This window comes from Echinops telfairi, unplaced genomic scaffold, assembly GCF_000313985.2.
Source record: "Echinops telfairi isolate 266 unplaced genomic scaffold, ASM31398v2 ScPeMD7_3;HRSCAF=10, whole genome shotgun sequence".
NCBI lineage: Eukaryota > Metazoa > Chordata > Mammalia > Afrosoricida > Tenrecidae > Echinops > Echinops telfairi.
The window spans coordinates 36,033,446-36,048,067 of NW_022103899.1; the positions used below are offsets into that span (position 1 = coordinate 36,033,446).

At 42.7% G+C, this 14,622-nt stretch overlaps 1 protein-coding gene across 4 annotated transcripts in view; it reads right to left on the reverse strand.

The window, feature by feature from the left end:
- The window catches only part of KANSL1L (KAT8 regulatory NSL complex subunit 1 like), a 121,297-nt gene that overhangs the window by 100,414 nt on the left and 6,261 nt on the right, over window positions 1-14,622 (reverse strand). Inside the window, exon 1 of one of the 4 annotated variants that reach the window (XM_045295243.1) lies at window positions 901-917. The exons of the other annotated variants lie outside the window; for them this stretch is intronic. The gene's annotated coding sequence lies outside the window, so the exon portion shown is untranslated. Of the gene's footprint in view, window positions 1-900; window positions 918-14,622 lie in introns of those variants that run through there. 4 annotated transcript variants of the gene reach the window in all.

Below are 14,622 nucleotides of genomic sequence, written 5' to 3' on the forward strand. Positions count from 1 at the left end.
TTTAAAAACTATCAAGGGCTCATGCGGGAGGGGGGAGCGGGGAGGGAGGGGAAAAATGAGGACCTAATGTCGGGGGTTTGAATGGAGAGAAAATGTTTTGAGAAACGATGTACAAATGCGCTTTACACAATTGATGTGTGTATGGATTGGGATAGCAGTTGTATGAGCCCCTAATAAAATGTTAAAAATAAATAAATAAAATAAAGTGGGGATATACAAATTAGTTTCATTTGCATGTCTATTTTTCAAACTCTCATAATGAAAAAATCATTTAGTAAAATAAGCACACTAACAAGAAAATAAAAAGGTAAACACAGAGATCAATGTAATTGAATAGATCTAAAAAGTTTCATGTAAAAATTTCCTTAGGGAATTGTTTTTTTCCCTGAAGGACTGGGAAAACAAAATCGAGATTATCTACCTAGATTAAAACTATGGCTGCAGGAAGGAAATGGTGGTAGACCTTGACAGTGATCTAAGTGGATGCAAGCTGAGGGAGAATCAAAGATAAGCGTTAAAACAGGTTTTTTTAAATATTCAAATATATCCAATTTTATGAGACATGCCTCCTTTACCTTCCTTCTGTATGCTGACTTTAAAAAACCTGGCTTTGGGCAGTTTTCGAATTAGTAGGGTGTGTAAAGATTACAAATCACATCTACTAACATGCCATTTGATCCTCGCAACAATCTCAAAAAGCAGTGTTGTGAAACTGTTTACGAGAGGAAACTTCTGAGATCAGAGAAGTTGTGACTTGCCCAAGGAAACAGCTAGTCAGAGTTGTTGGAAAGGGCAGGTACCACACGCTACTAAACCTTCCTCTCGGGAAATGTGCATTCCAGAACACCAGGTCGTTCTCCATTATTTTAGAACCACTTTTTCAGAGTCAAAATCACTTACCAGTTTGTCTGCAGTACTGGTAAATATTTCACCAGGTTTGGTTGCTAACAAACTTGCCCCCACCAGTCAGTCAGTGTTTCAAAAGCATTTCTACTGGCTCAAACTTGGCACGAAGTTAACAGCAAGCCAAGGACAAACGAAGGATGCTGTCCTCTCAGATCTCTCCACTAAACGGTTTTCCCAGTTAAAAAAAAAAAAAAATACCCCTGAAGTCGCTGAAGGGAGGAGGGGAAGGGAAGAACGGTAAGTCAGGGGCGAGGCAGGGCGGGGAGCCCAGCACCAACTCGGGGAGGGAGAAAACGGTAACTGGAACGTCCGTCCACCTCTTCGGGCTGTAAACCCAGGCTTTCTTTCCTGCCGTTTCTGAAACGACCAGAATATAAATAACCCCGTACGCGTTTCTGGCTACCAAACACCACACATCCTGTTTCCACCGAGAAGCGACAAACGAGCGCACCATCACTTCAAGAGCCCTCTCGGTTCCCCTCCAGGTTCAACTAGTTCTAAAGGCTGAAGACCGTCAGCCTGAAACAACTACCAAATAAACTAAACAAGAAACACGTCTAACACAGACGGCTCCGCCTCTGAACTCCACAAGAAGTCAACACAGGCGGGTTGAGCGAGGCCAGACGAGGTGCGGCCAGGCGCGACCGCCCGCCCAGGCAAGGGGCGGGGCCGCAAGACCACGTGTTCTCCCTCCTGCGCACGCGCCAGCCACAACAAAAGGGACCTCGGCCAGGCCCCGCCCCTCCCCCACGTGACCCGCATGTAGGTCCGCCCCCGCCCCTCCCTCCACCTCTTCTCTTCCCTCCCCTCCCCTCCCCTCCCGCTTTAGCTAAGGCTGTTAGATTTAGCCGTTTTAATTTGGCTGCGGTCCGACCCCGGTCCCAGAACGCGATTCAGTGCCGGGGCTCAGTGTCCAACCAGCCCAGAGAATTCGGGGGCGACGAGGCTGTCCGTCGGTCGCCTGGCCCGCAAATCCACCCTGCGGTCTCCGCTCTTCCCTCCCCGCGCTGCCGCGGTTCCCGGCAGAAGAGACCCACCCCCCTCAACCCGCCGCTGAGACGCCGGCCACTCGCCTGTTGGGGCGCCCTGGCTCCCCTCCGCCGCCGCACCTTCGGTCCGGCCGTGGTGGGGGCTGCTGAGGTGATCTCTAGCTGCCCGCCCGCCTCCCCCCACCAGGGGCGCCGCTGACTCGTCTCCAGAGCGTGCCCCGCTCCCGCCCCGGCCGCCGCCGCGGTTTAACAGTCCGCCCGCTGCCCGCAGCTCCAGACGGCTCGGGGGATGGAACCCTGCCGCCGTGAGGGGGCTGTGGGCGGGGCGCCACAGCGGCCAATGGCAGCGGGGGAGGGGCCGCTCCATGCAAATTGAGCTGGTGGCGGGGAAACCCCGGCAGGGGGCGGGGTCCGCAGAAGCGCCTCCGAGGGTTCTGGAAGTGGCCCGAGCCCGACTCCCGAACCCTGCTGCGGAGGCTCCCTCGGGGAGGGTTCTGCCCTCCCGCTTCTTCTCTTTCTACCGCGGTGGCCCGGAACAACAGCAACAACAAACCCCACCACCCTCATCCCGAAAATAAAAACCACCCAGGCGGCTTCTCGCTCCTGCTCCGCCGCGTCTGCGAAGGGAAAAACAAAGCGCTGGGTAAACCCGCGCCCGGACCGTGCGTCCGAGGGGCAGAGCTCAACCTTTTGTCCCGGTCGTCAACTGTCGACGTGTCCGCTCCCTTGTTTTCATCCGGGACGTGCGCGCGACGCAAAGTCAATTCTCAACGACCCTAGAGGGGCTCCGAAGCCCGCGGGGCTCACAAACCTGCGCTAGTGGTTTTTTGGTTTAAAAAAAGAAAAGGAAATTAAGAAGCCGGAGCCGCTGGCTGAATCATTTTCAGATCTGTTCAAAGCTGCTTTGAATGACGTTAGAGTTTAATTCCTCTCTGCAGGAGCGCCAAGTCAATACAGGGAGTTTTATGTGGCGCGTTGGCCAGGGACACAGAAAAACATCTCAGAGCCGTGCACCTGGCCCGGCGCGCGGCTCACTGCTATCCCACACCCGGGCGTTTCCCCAGCCACGCACGCAATTTTGTTTAAAAAAACAGAACTCTAAATTTAGATCTTTAGATGACGGATTACAGACTTTCCTAAGCACCCAATTTACACATGGAATGATTTAAGGCATGAAACCTATACTCTCAGCTCCAGGATGACAATCGTCATTGTTTTAACCTTATTAAAGAGGATAATGGGGAAACATCCAAGGAATTTATGACAAAACATAGTACAGATGACTGGAACTGGGAGATGAGCTGTTTATTCCTTGTCTGCCTCAAAGATTGTGACATTACTGCCAGGATGTTTGTGACAAGCTGCATTTATTGGAGAAAATACTTTTCAAGAATTACTCAAAACACTTAACAGTTAACTACACCTTATTCTGGGTAAGGAAAGAATTTCAAGAGTTTCAGAAAGATGATTTACCTTCATTGAAATGAAATGAATCCACCAAAGTGGATTACTGTGAAAATTATCAACTGGATTTTTACCATATTCAGGGAGCCCTTGGGCCGTGCTTTGGGTTAAGTGATGGACTGCTCAAGGATAGCAGTTCAAATTCACCAGCTGCTTCTTCCATTACAGTCTGAAACCTAAGGAGCCCTTGGTTCTCCATCCGGTAGGGTCACCGTAAGTCAGACTCCATGGCAAAGAGTTGGCCATATTCAAAGGGCTGCCTGCCCCTGCCTGATCTCTGAGGATAGGAAATGGCAAAAAGGAATAAGGCATCAAAAATATTAAAGAAAAAATGAACAGTCCAAGACACCAAGTAAATGATTAAAATAGTTCACAGGAAGATTATGAACTTGAGGCAGGCATTAAAGGACTTGGGGCGGAAAAGCCAGGAAAGCATCGATAGTTCAGGGGATAGCATCCTCCAGTCAGTTCAGTGGAGGTCCTGTATACATGTTATTAAGCCAGAAAAGTACACTGTGGAAAAGATGAATAGATCTTCAATGACAAGAATTTAATCCAAGGGAATTGTGAAGCCATCAAATCACTTGAGGGCACAAATTTCTCCTTATAAAGTAACCATCAATTCTCAAAACTGGACACACTTGCCAAGTATTTATTGTCCTCATATTTTTCTGATTAGTGCTGAGTAAGTAAGAGAAATGGTTACTTCCCTCAGGGAACTTATAGAGGAGGACAAAGACACTAGACTAATAACTACACAGATATTTGATTAAGTATTTGAATGCATATTATCTAGTTTGTTTATCAAACATCCCTAGAAAGTAAACCGTTTCCAGCACTCCAGTTCTGCAGTTTGCCAAGTTTTGTTTTGCGGACCTTAAATATTTCTATGAAACCATGCAAGTAAATGTTATGTCTGGGTTTGGTTTGGTTTTTCAGTTTAAGATACATTAAAAGCAATGGGAATTTGCATGGATGGGTTTGGAGGCCTGGTGACATCCTGGTCTGCTAACCACAAGTTCAAATCCACGAGCCACCCAGTAGGAGAAAGATGAGACTTTCCACTCCTATGAAGATTTACCGTCTCAGAAACTCACAATGGCAGTTCTACTCCAAGTCCATGGCATTGATTTTGCTTTTGGGTTTTGGAAAATCCTTGCCAAAATAATACAGGCTTCCTATTTAAAAATGTAGAAAACACAAAAGAGGAAACCAGAAATCACCTGTAAATAATTCTGCTGTATTTTATATGTAGGAGATGTCACTCTGCATACTATTTTTCTCCCCGTTTAACTAGATATTTCTATGAAGCCATACAAGTAAAATGTTCTTAATCTTTGACACGTCATTCCTTGACACATCCATTGAATATTATTCTAAAGACTGACTTAATCTTCGTAACATGAATGCCAGTTTTTCAGACAATAGAGAACATAAAGTTCATTATTCCAAAAATGGACATACTGAACAATTTGTCCAATTGTTTTCTGCAGTACTCATTCAGCAAGAGCTGAAGGTAATTAATTTTTCAATTTCAAAAGTATATTGTCATTTACAAAATACTTTAAAAAGCATTTTTATTTCCAAACCAAAATATTAACAGTGGCTAGAACAGAGGACTTTAAAGATCTAGCAAGAACAAGCAGAAGGGCAAAACCATTCTTGCTGACATAATTATTACCTGTCTGTAAAAATGTGCGGGTAAGCAGTATTACAATGATTTCATGAGATAAACTTCTTTCACCACTGGTTTTGATTCAGTCATTCGTTGCATGCAGGAAACATTTGTGCATTATTTAGTAGAAAACTGACTGCATGATAAAGGCTAGAGAAACAGAATTGCTTGAAATCCTTAATTTCAAGCAATTCAAGTGAAGAAGCGTCTGTAGAGACATTGACAATACAGTTGGCAAAGCCACTACAGAGAAATGCCTGGGACACCATCTAATAGGTGCACAGAGTCCGGCTCCAATGTACCAGCAAACTGTCAAGAAATACTTCCTGGAAGAGATGAGCCTTGAATTTAATTTTGAAGTCTGCATCCAAAATAAACCAGTTACTACTGAGGGTTCAGGGTTTGTGATTTAGGTAGAGAGGCCGTTTTACCAAGCTGCTTCTATTAGCCCAGTGCTTAGCTGTTTATATCACCTAGGGACTCCCAAGGCTGAAATTCCGAATACAGGTGAGAAGACTGTGAAAGCTAAGGCTTAAGAAGGAAGTCGGGGTCATATAACTCATAATAGAGTTGGTGTTTCATCTTGAAATAGAGCCTCAAAGAATTTAAAATAGGAGGATAGACATGATGAGGACGCGGGGCAAAAACCCAGGGTAAATCTAAAGGAAAAGCAGCAGAGGTTGTTTTGACCCTCTTGACAAGAAGTGCGAAGACTAAGGCTGTGGTGATGTGAGTACAAAAGGGGGAGGCAGATAAAAGAAATACTTAAAGAACCAGCACATTGCATAGGAGAGGTGAGTTAAAGCTGATTCCCAGGCTTCTGGAATTTAATAGGCAGAGGAGTTGATTTTTTTTTTAGATGCCTAAGACGTCGATTTAGAAACATCCAGTAAGCAGTTCTATCTAGAACGCTGGAAATTCGAAGGTTTCCAGAATCTGTCATTCACGGAGTAGGTATTATTAGCCACATTATCTCATGTATCACACTGACAAGTCCCAGCTTTATCTCTACTCCAAAGTACCATGGACTGCTAAAAGGACAAACCAGTCCATCTTGGAAGACGTATTGCCAGGGTGCTCCTTACAGGCAAGGATGGTGAGCCTTCGCCTTACATACTTTCAACATGTTGTCAAGAGAGACCAGTCTCTGGAGAAGGACATCATGTTTGGTAGAGGGGCAGCGAAGGAGAGGAAGGCCCGCAAGTGCTTGGACCAACACCGTGGCTGCTGCAACAACCGGCTCGGGCGTAGGGACCATTGTGAGGATGGTGCAGGGCTGGGCGGTGTTTTATTCACTTGGGTTTAAGATCCCACCTAACAACTCCAAACCAAATTTATACCCAGTTGGTATGTATACTCAACTTCTCTACTGGTGTATGTAATGGCCATGTTACACTTCAAATGCCCCAAATTTAACTCCTGATCACTTCACTCCCAAACTGCTCCTTTCACGGAATTCTTCATTTCAATAAATGGCAACACCATGTACCCAATTGGTCTGGTCAAAAATTCTGGAGTCATGTGAAAGGGCTTCAAAAAGCTCATGAAAAAAAATTCTCTTATGATGATAGAAACAAATGTACAAATATGCTTGACACAAGGGATTTATGTATGGATTGTGATGTTGTACAAGCCCCCAATAAAATGTCTTTTTTTAAAATAATTCTCGTCATTCAATTTTCCCACTAATATTTTGATGTTCCTTCATCCATGACTCTTCTTCCCCCTCTTTATCCCCCCTCACATGTCATAAAAATGCTGTCAGCTTTAACTTTACAGTGTCTCACTTCTTATCACCTACTCTGCTGTCACACTGGTCTACCCCAACTAGATTATTATAATAGCCTCCTAACTGACCTCCCTCATTCTACTTTTGTCCCTGATAGTCTTGTCTCCAAATGTGAAGCAGCCAGAAGAATTGGATTCTGTCAGTTTTCCAAAACTCTACATAATGACGTTTCATCTCATTCAAAACAAAAGCCAAAACCCTTACAATGCCCATGAGGGCTTACATAATCTGATCTCATTACCTTTCTGATACGCCTCCTACCACTTTCCCTGGTCTCTGCTCCAGCCATTTTAACCCCCTTGCTGTTTGCTGTAGACACCAGGCTAGAGAGCATCCTCTGACCTGAAACCTTCTTCCAGCAGGTCCTCCCCCACCCTCCCTCCTTCCCTTCCTTTCAGGCTCAGCTCAAATGTTGCTCTCATCAGTGAGGCCTCCCTCTCCCGGCCACCTGACTGAAATAACAGCGCTCCCCTGCCTCCCGCCTGCCCTATTTGTTTTGTGTTTTTCTCCATAGAACTGATCATAATCTAACACAATCTAGTTTTAATTTTTTGTGGTGTCTTTCTTCTTATATTGGACTGTAAGATTCATGAGGTACATTAGTCCGTCTTGTCATTCTTGTATCCCCAGGCTCTAGGACAGGGTTTTCCACATATAGATGTTACCTGTCTTTGTTGAATGAATGAATGAAGCATTGATTCTAACGTTCTGTGAAGTGTGTTGTATTTTGAAATTCTCACACTAGTAAATGGCCAATCTGGGATATGAAGACAGAGCTGTCTGTCTCAAAGCCATATTTCACTGGTTTCAATAGGATGGAAAATTAGTTTGGAAATCTATACTATATTTACCTATATTTCTGTACCCAAGGCAACTGCCCTCTTCTCTTTAACTCTTTTATGATATGATCTAGAAAGTGGAATGAGAGAAGCAACAGAGAAAAGCTGGTAAGTCATAATGCCTTTAGTTTTCAGCCAATAGCTAAAGACAAGTAGATAAAGGGCCGAGACAGGTAACAAGACCCACGGGATTCTTACAGCCAGAGCAGAAATCAGAAAGGGACAGAACGGGTCTGTGATTGGGGAAGCATAGAACGTAATTCTATGTGTACACAAATATTTGTTATACACGAAAGCATTCCAAGTTAAAAACAACCCTAAGGTCAGTCACCTGGTGAAGTAATAAACAGTAAGTAAATAATAGATTACTATTCTGCAATAAAACAAACCAACCAAATGCATATAGTAATGGATGAATCTCAAACATTAGGCTGAGTGGAAAAAGCCAGATACAAAAAGGACTAAATATTGTACATTTTTCTATTAATAATATAAAACTCTAGACCAGAATAAACCTGTAATCACAGAAAGCAGAGCAGTGGTTAACTATGGCTACAATGCTGAGCAGGCGGGTATGGGGGTGGAGGGAGGGGAGGGCTGGGGGCAGTGAATTGACTGGAATGGGCATAAAGGGTGATGGAAATATTTTGTTTCTTGACCATGGTTGCCATTAAATGGGTGCATGAGTTCCTCAAAACCCATTAAAATGTGTGCTTAAGATGGGTATATATTATTGATATGAAAATTACACATCCACAAGTTGATTCTAAGCAATGACCTTCTATAAAGGTAAACTCAGGAACCTCAATGAATTTTTTTTTTTTGAACCTCAATGAATTTTAAATACAAAACATAACCAGGCTGAATAGTAAAAACTAGTTACAATTGGAGAGGACGGGAGAAAAGGAAAATGAGCTGATTCCGGGAACCCAAGAGGCAAGTGAATTTTGGGAATGATGAGGGCAACAAATGTATAGATGTGCTGTACACAATTGATCTATGTATTGTGATGAATTGTATGAGCCCCAATAAATTGATTTAAAAAAAAACTAGCCAGAATTAATTAGAATGAAAATACAGTCTACAATGTTAGAAAACAAAATGAAGATGGCTTAAACACATTGCTTCACATATTTTTCTCACAGCTTAACAATTCTGAGATAGGAATGATTTCAGAGTTGATGCAATAAAAGCAGAGTTACAATTAAAAAGACATTTTTATTGTAAATCGGGTTGAATTTTACAGAGCATTCAATTCTACACTCAACAAGTTATACACATTCTGCTTCATCTCAGTCATTGCCATGCCTCCCCGGTGGCACCACTCACCCCACTGCTCCCTATGTTCCCGCCTCCATGCCTCCTTCTCGCCTAGCCCTTCTGCACTTGGGCCTTGGACAAATGCTGCTGCCTTGATCTCAAAAGAGTTGTTTATCCTCAGATATGAGTCCCTCACTAGTGTTATTCTTCCCATTTTAGATGTGTTTAATTTGGCTGAAAGAGGAGCCCTCATGGTACATGGTGGGCTGCGATCCACATGGTTGGCAGTTCAAAACCGCCTAGCAGCTCTGAGGGAGAAAGACTGGGCTTTCTACTCACATCAACAGTTACAGTCTTGGAAACTCACAAGGGGTCACTATGAGTCAGCACTGATTCGATGGCAGTGAGTTTGGCTTTTGGTATCTGGCTGAAAAGTAAGCCACAAGATTGGGTGGAATTGCAGACTTGAAGGGCGATTGCCATCGTCCCCGGGGTTCCACCAGTCTCTATCCCACCAGAGGGCCTGATCTCTTTTTCGGTTTTTAAGTTTTGTTCCACCTTGTCATGCACTCTGTCCAGGAATCTCTATGTGATCTCTTTTAAAGTAGTTGGTAGTGGTAGCCAGCCATCATCAAATTTTCCTGGTTTTAGAGTCACGGAGACGGAGGTTTGCATTGCTCATTAGTCTACTAAACTGATTTTTTCTCATGTGTCTTTGATTTGCATCTGTCTCTTCTCCCAACAAGGAGAGATACCTTAGTAGCCTCTCCCAAAATTTTAAGATCCCAGGTGCTGTTCACCCAAGTCAAATGCAGAACATTGTCTTCATGGACTAAGTTATTCCAGTTCACTGTGGTGTCTCCTTAGACTAGGATCCTGAGCCCCAGACGCAGCCACTCACTTCTTTAAGGTGTTTGGTTATCTCTAAGAAGTTTTCACAGCTTTGGCCCCTTTGTGTAAGCATGGAGTCACCTTAAATGTTGATGTTTTTCCTTTCTTAAAACAGTACATAAGCAGTTCATTTTATAAGTTGGTGAAATACAGTGAAAGAAGTTTTAAAGATAATAACCAAGAACTAATATAATGGCTCTAAAAAGTCACCGGAGACCCAGGTTTTTTCTGTTATTTTCCTTTGCCATTCAGCTTTGACTTCCATTCTTCAGTCACCTCAGAGCCCTGCAAGCTACAGGGACTGCAGCCAACCTGTGTATTTCCCTAACAGCAGGTAGAAGGGTACAAGGGAAGTAATGCTTTGCAATTCTCTAACCTTAAGTCCTTCCCAATACCGTCTATGTCTACAACTTCATCATGGACTGTCTCTACTTCCGTGAGAGGCTGGGGGATACAGCTAAAGCTGGACACACTGCTACCTCCAAGAATGCGCTTACTCTTCACTTGAGTGTTTCGCTCTCTGACATTAAACATTTACAAAAGTAAACCTACAATCATTTTGCACGTTAATGAATTGCATCTGACAGTCACAAATGCTCAGGTGCAAGGTAAGAGTAATGCTTGTTTCATGGTTCAGGCTGGCTGGGCCCTGATTCTCAGTGGTTTAGTAGTTGCATAATGATATAATCTGGCAGCTATGTGATAATGTAATTTGGAAGTTATGCAATGGTGTAGTCATACTCCATTTAATGAGTTGACGTGGTCATCGTCCATTTTGACATAACACTAGATTTCATGTTACCACCTGGTCTTTGTAACCTTATCATATTAATAAGTGAGGAGTGGGTGTATAGGAATTGTTATTTAGGATGGAAGGGAGAATAGATTTTGATTAGGTAATGATCTTCACCAGTTGCTAATGCAAATTTTCTAAAATTTGAGTTAACGTGATGGTAGTATAAGGGCCCCCATTAGAGTAATGAACTACAGATTGAGCTATTAACCACAGTTCAATGGTTTGGGCCGAGTAGCCACTGACTGAAAAAGATGTGGGCTGTCTATTTTGTAAAGATGTAAAGTCTCAGAAACCAAAAAGGACTAGTTCCACTCTGTTCTATAGGGTTGCTATAAGTCAGACCCAACTGGATGGCAGTGAATTTGATGTGGTATGCTTACTTGAGAGATCATAAAAGGATAGTTAAAATTGTGGGGGGGAATTATGAAGGGACTTCAAAAAGTTAACGGAAAAAAATGAATCCAAAGATATTGAAAATTTTCCCACAAACTTTTTGGAGGATTCTTGAACATCTCATGGAAATTTTAAAATGCTGAGCACATTAATGAAATGTACAAGAATGCTGATCTATTGATCAAAGAATAAAAAATCATATCAGTTGGTGCTCACCTTCCTGATATGATCACTGAAGACAAACGTGTGCATAAGCAAATGTGGTGAAGAAAGCTGAAGGTGCCCGGCTATCAAAAGATATAAGGTCTGGGGTCTTAAAGGCTTGAAGATAAACAAGCGGCCATCTAGCTCAGAAGCAACAAAGCCCACATGGAAGAAGCACACCAGCCTGTGTGACCACGAGGTGCCTAAGGGATCAGGGATCAGGCATCAAAGAACGAAAAATCAAATCATTTGTAAATGAGGGTGAGTGCAGAGTGGAGACCCAAACCCATCGGTAAGCAACTGGACATCCCTTTACTGAAGGGTTGTGGGGAGGAGATGAGCCAGTCAGGGTGCACAGTAGCAACGATGAAACATATAACTTTCCTCTAGTTCTTAAATGCTTCCTCACCCCCATTATAATGATCCCGATTCTACCTTAAAAATCTGGCTGGACCAGAGGATGTACATTGGTACAGATAGGAACTGGAAACACAGGGAATCCAGGACAGATGACTCCTTCAGGACCAGTGGTGAGAATGGTGATGCCTAGAGGGTGGAGGGAATGTAGGGTGGAAAGGGGGAACCAATTACAAGAATCTACATATAACCTCTTCCCTGGGGGATGGACAACAGAGAAGGGGGCGAGGGGAGATGTCGGACAGTGTAAGATATGACAAAATATTAATAATTTATGAATTATGAAGGGTTCATGAGGGAGGGGGAAGGGGGTGGGAGTGTGGGGAAATGAGCTGATATTAAGGGCTCAAGTAGAAGGCAAATGTGTTGAGAATGATTATGGCAACAAATGTACAAATGTGCTTGACACAATGGATGGATGTATGTATGGATTGTGATAAGAATTGTATGAGCCCCCAATAAAATGATTTAAATAAAACAGAAAATTATGGATAACTACAAATATAATAGAATAATCATATTTGACTTGAATAAAGGCTATCTTTTTCTCAGGGAAAAAAAATACTGATCTCTTAAAAGTAGGTAAGGATAAAAATATGAAGGCTTTCATCCAAGGTTAAGTAAGGAAAGGAAAGTGGGTAAATTAATTTGTGGGTAATAATGGGGCTTTGAGAATTTTTTTTAATACAGAAGTGAAATGTTATACAGTCAAGAGGAAGTGTATTGTTACCCAAAAAAATCCAAACTCACTGCCATTGAGTCAATGCTGACTCACCGGGACCCCACTGTGAGTTTCTGTGACCCTAACTGTTTATGGAAAGAGAAAGTCAGTCTTTCTCCCTCAGAACTACTGGTGGTTTTGAACTGCCAACCTTGTAGATAGCAACCCAACTCATAACCACGATACCATCAGCAATTCCCAAATTGTAGTTACAACATAACATTTATGTCTACCTTGAACAGAGTCTGATGAAGGTCCATGTGACTTCCCAGAGCACTTAGCTTCCAAGTATGGATTCACGTCCATAGCACACCTACAATTGCTGTCACATCATCCCTTTCGCCCATAATCCACTGACTAGCACAAGGGACATAGCTCTACCCGATTACAAGGGGAACTAGAAAACGAAATCTTCTCATATGCCCAAGGGAAGACCTGTGCATGGTTGAATATTAGAATTCTTAACTCCAAAATTATGGCAAAGTCGTTATAGTAGGTGTTTGTTAGCTACCTATTTTGCTTTTTGAAAATGCTTTCCCTTTCCTAATATTTTCCTGCTTTTTCTACTTTTATCTAACCTTCCACCCGGCTCAAGGTTTCTGTTTCCTATCTATGCAAAGGAACTTAACTATGTGGATCATAATAAATTATGGATAATATTGATAACAACAGGAATTCCAAAACACTTAATTATACTCATGTGAAACTTGTCCATAGACCAAGGGGGAGTTTGCAAACAGAATAAGGCGGGTATTGCGTAGTTTAAAATGAGGAAAGCTGTGTGTCACTCTTGTATCCTTTTACCATAATGATTCAATATGAATGCTAAGCAAATAATCCAAGAAGCAACACTATATGAAGATAAAAATAGCATCAGAATTAGAGGAAGGCTTATTAACAACCTGATAGGCCAGTGGTTCTCAACCTGTGGGTCACCACCCCTTTGGGGGTCGACCGACCCTTTCACAGGGGTCGCCTGATTCATAACAGTAGCAAAATTACAGTTATGAAGCAGCAGTGAAAATAATTTTATGGTTGGGGGTCACCACAACATGACTGTATTAAGGGGTCATGGTATCCAGAAGGTTGAGACCACTGTGATAGGCAGACATGAGATGCAGATGAAACAACTTTGCTTGTTTTAAGTGAGGAGGACTTGAAGCACTCACTGATTAAGAGCAATGTCTTCAACCTTCAATATGGATTACAATTCAATATGAAGAAATCCAAAATCCTCACAACTGGACCAATAGGTAGCACATCATAAGAAACAGAAAAGCACAAAATGGCCAAGGATTTCATCTTGCTTGGATCCACAATCAATACTCATGGGAGCAGCAGTCAAGAGATGAAACGCCACACTGCAAAGAATAAATCTGCTGCACAAGACCTTTTTAAGGTGTCGAAAAGCAAGGATGTTACTTTGAGAACTAAGGTCACTTGGCCCAAGCCATGATATTTTCAGTCACCTCATATCGATGTGAAAGCTGGACGCAGAATGAGGAAGATAAAGAAGTATATTTCAATTATGGTGCTGGTGAAGAATATCGAAAAATATTGGATTGCCAAAAGAACAAACACGTCTGTCTTGGAAGAAGTACAGCCAGGATATTCCTTAGAAGTAAAGTTGGTGAGGCTTTGTATTTGTTATCAGACTTTGTACATGTTATCAGAGAGACCAGTCCCTGGAAAAGGACAACATGCTTGGTTAAGTCCAGGGGCAGCAAAAAAGAGGAAGCCCCTCCACCAGAGGGCGTGGCACAGTAGCTGCCACAATGAGTTCAAACAGGGTCACTATGAGGTGGAACTGACCTACCACCACCAACATCAATAACAGAACGGAGATGAACTGGAACAGCCAGTCCTTGAAGACAAGGCTGAACCAACTGCTCCAACAACTAGCTTTGTGCTTGGAAGGTTTCTCTTTTTTTTAATGTAAATAAAATCTTTACATTTTATTTGTACGTAATATACACCTGTATATTACATAATTATATATCACTTTATACATAACTCCTGCACCATTTAATATATAGCTTATAGATAATTGAGGGTGCTTCAAAAAGTTCATGGAAAAATGCCATTATCTCTTCATTCCATTTTTCCATGAACTTTGGAGCCACTTCCCCTTTGTTTGTTTTTTTGTTTTGTTTTTTAAATCATTTTATTAGGGGCTCATACAACTCTTATCACAATCCATACATACACACATCAATTGTGTAAAGCGCATTTGTACATTCATTGCCCTCATCATTCTCAGAACATTTCCTCTCCACTT